Genomic DNA, 3,999 nt, shown 5'->3' on the forward strand with positions numbered 1-3,999 from the left:
TCCTCCAACAACTCGCTGAAGGAGTTGTTCTTTTCCTTTTTATGGATGCAGAAATAAATCTTAAAACAGCCCCTGGTTACAATTCTGGCTCTACCATTTATTAGCTACGTGCCTCTAGGGATGCTTCCAGTCTCTCTGGCCCTGTAATCTTTTTAGTTCATCACTCTGCCTCCCAGAGATTTGAAGACAGCAATTACATCCCCTCTGAGACTTTTCTTATCCCTGGGCGGCACATATCCAGCTATTTTCAATGTCTTTCATGGACAAGTTGTCAAGGGCATTGGCTCTGGAATTAGAATAACCAGGGTTTGTCCCTAACCACGTCACCTTGTGTACAAGTGACTTAACTTCTCTGAATGTTGGCTTTCCTAACTGTGTGACATGGGATACTCATGGTACCATCCCATAGAGTTGTTGCAAAGATTAAATAAGACCACAAATGTAAGCACCTCACACCATGGCACACAGTAGGTCTTCATGAGATGCTGCCTCTGCTGGTTTTGAGTTCCACCCTCCACCATTTCAGCTAAGTTCAGGCCAGGTTGCTGGTGTCCAGTTCACATCATGTGACGTCAGAACAGGACATTATCTGGGCCCCTTTGTTTTCCAGGGAAATCTGCCGTGCCAGCCCAGATCCTGCCTCTTGGGGGAAGTAAGGAACTGGAGTATGTGAACAAGACCAGGGTCATACACTTCCAGGAACCCATACAAGCTCTGCTGATAAATCACGACTCAAGCACTGGTGATAAATAAACTGGTGTTTACTCTAAACACAAGAGCAAAGACAGTGATTTGATCTAAACAGTTAGAGTTTTATTACATTAACTGTTTCAGAGCAACCATTGGGGAAATCTTCTCCACCCCAGGAGAATTAGTGGCTATAACACCAGGAAGCAGATCACTATCCTGGGTTACTTTCTTAAGTCCCAGAGGCACATTTTTTCATATGTAAATGTTTCTAAAATCAGAATGCATCTGATAATCAATGGACAACAATAATCAAGTAAAATAGTGCCAGGTTCCTCTTTCCAAGAAGTTATGATTAAACTGATGATGGTGCTTGCTTCAGCAGCACATATACTAAAATTGGAACAATACAGAGAAGATTAGAATGGCCCCTGTGCAAGGATAAAGCATAAATTCATGAAATGTTCCATATTTTGAGAGAACAGACTTGTGGTTGCCAAGAGGGAGGGGGATGGGAGAGGAATGGATTGGGAGTTTGGGGTTAGCAGATGCAAACGATTATATATATAGAATGGATAAACAACAAGGTCCTACTGTACAGCACAGGGAACTATATTCAATATCCTGTGATAAACCACAATGGAAAAGAAGATGAAAAAGAATGTGTACACACACACACACACACACACACACACACACATATAAAACTGAATCATTTTGTTGTACACCAGAAACTAATACAATATTGTAAATCAACTATACTTCAAAAAAAAAAGTAATAAAATAAATAAATTGATGATGAACATTAGAATAGAGGAGGCCACCACTGACTGAGCACATACTGTCTGTTAGACCCAATGCTGGATGCTAGATCCTTTCATTTTCATTGCTTTCTTTTATGTTCTTACAGCATGTTTTTTTCCCCTTTATAAAAAATAATAATCATTGAAGAAAACTTTGAAAATACAAGCAGCTCAGGTATCCCAGAGTTCCCCAGTAAAGAGATATCTCAAGAGCCCCTTCAGAATCTAAGCAGCCATAACACAGTGAACACCTCAACTTGAGTAATTGTAGGGGCAAAAGCAAACTCCACCCACATCACCACCAGGTACTTCTGAGGATCCAGGATAGCTTCTCCTCTCTTGGTAGCCACCTCTCTCTCCAGACCTCTGCTCCAAACTTCTCTACCATTCAATTCTGCCCGTTCGAGCTTTCCCAAGCTGACATTGCATCTTCCCTGGTCTTTCCACACCTAAACATTGATCTTCTCTTAATTCCCCAAAGCACAGGTGACACTAGAATTCAGTGTTTGACCAACTCTACTCAAGTCCTGAGGGGACTACAGGGGCACTACAAAACAGGCAAGTAAAATGGAAAAATGAATCCCAGTTGATGCTGATTCCAAAGACCAACATCCTTAGCCAACATAAGGGACCTCCATCCTCAGCCAAAGCAGGGTATCATTTTGCTCCGTCTGGGCTAACTTCATAATAGAGAACTCCCTCTCACCTCCTCTTCTCTGGGTTCCAGAGCCCCAGTCCTCTCCCTCTGGGCACTGCTGAAGATGCCCAAAATATGTTATTATACTAGTTGAGATAACACTATGTACTTTCAGAGCAAAACTCTGACATTCCACAGGCTTAAAAGAATAGTTCCATCTACCCTTACAAAGTCCAGTCAGGGAAAGGGTAGGGGCCCACGGAGCTATGCTCCACAGAGTCATTCAGGGACCCAGGCTCAGAGGATCTGCCGTCTTCCATATGCGGTTGCCAGTTTGCTCTGGGCATCAACATCCGGTCTGCAGGCAGGGCAAGAGGAGGAATCATGTGGGGAAGATTTTTGTGGCCAATCCTGCGAGTGGCATGTGAAACTTCCACCCTTATTCCATTACCTGGAACATGTGGCCGTGTCTCATTGCAAAAAAGGCTGGGAAACACAGGACAACTTGTGCCCAATAGGAAAGGAAATTGTTTGATTTCTCAAACAATAGTCACTCTCTACTACAGGCACCATCATGATATGCCCTGGACCCAGGAAAACAGCACCTTCTAGCTGACAATGCAGAACAATTTACCACCCACTCCCTTTGCTTCAAGCTCTCCTTCCAGACTAGCTTCTGGCCATGCTGCTCCAAAATCAAAAGCCTATTTCAATGTTCCTCCTAAACAATAAAGAAACCTCCCTCCAAAAATAAAATCAATTCTGCTGCCAACCCTAGAATTCATAAATACTTGCCGTTGTTTTTGCATGTGTTTTTTGTCCCCCTACATAGAAAAAATGTTTAAAGAAATCACTCATAATCTTACAACTCTATTAATTTTAATGTGTTTCTTTCCTTTATATCTCCATATGCTCAAATCTTGCACAAATTTCAAAGTCCTATTCAAATGATATAACTTTCTTGAGCCTGAGGCCCAGAGAGGTTAAGTAACTTGCTAGAGGTCACACAGCTAGGAAATAGTAGAACCAGATTTCTAACCATGATCTAACCCCAGAGCCAAGGCTCTTGCCAATGCAGCACGCTGCCTCTCTGTATTCCTGGTAATTGTCCCTGGCCTTTTATTCACCCCTGTCTGCTGGATGGTAATTATCTGTGTCTAAAATATAAATGACCCACCTGTGACAAACCTTATCTTCCTTACTAGAGTGTCAGCTCCCAAAAGTCCAGAGATATATTTGATTCCTCTTTTCAACCACAAGGCCTGGTCCGTACTAGCTGTTTAATTCTCTACTACCCAAAGAAGTAAACATCAAATTGGAAGCTACCTAAAAGGCTCTGGTCCAATCCACTGTCCAATTCACAGCCCCACTTCACATTTCACAGGTGACCGCAGCACAGACTTTGGGGCCTAACAGATCCAAGTTCACTTTCCCCTCCACCACCCTGTGACTTTGGACAAGTTACTGAACTTCTCACTTTGTGAAACCCAAATGAGTTAATGCACAACACATTCGATAAACAGTAATGATTATATTATTATTAATGTTATTATTTATTATTATCATTATTATTATTGTCCACCCTCTGACTTTTCCAAATTGCTTACCATAGAAAGAAGTGAAGAAAACCTTTAAGGCCTGGCAACAAAAAGGAGGTGAGATTTTGAGTGGCTTCTCGTGACCCTCAGGGAGCAGAGTGGTGCAAGTACTCTTTGGGGGAATTCTTGACCCTTCTAAAATCCCATTAAACCTAAACACACATCTGTTAGCACACACCAAGCATGCAGTGTCTGCTTTCACCCAGCACTGAGTAGTACAAGGAGGAATATTATATCCAGTAACTCATATGGAACTATTTATCCCCAATCACTT

General features: G+C 42.2%; 1 non-coding gene across 1 annotated transcript; it reads left to right on the forward strand.

Annotated features, from left to right (window-relative positions):
* Positions 1-1,056: 1,056 nt before the first annotated feature.
* On the forward strand, positions 1,057-1,163 carry LOC131746704 (U6 spliceosomal RNA). The gene has a single exon (XR_009332615.1). It is a non-coding gene; the product is annotated as a U6 spliceosomal RNA (small nuclear RNA).
* The last annotated feature ends 2,836 nt before the right edge of the window (positions 1,164-3,999 follow it).

The sequence above is a fragment of the Kogia breviceps genome, chromosome 1 (assembly GCF_026419965.1).
Source record: "Kogia breviceps isolate mKogBre1 chromosome 1, mKogBre1 haplotype 1, whole genome shotgun sequence".
NCBI lineage: Eukaryota > Metazoa > Chordata > Mammalia > Artiodactyla > Physeteridae > Kogia > Kogia breviceps.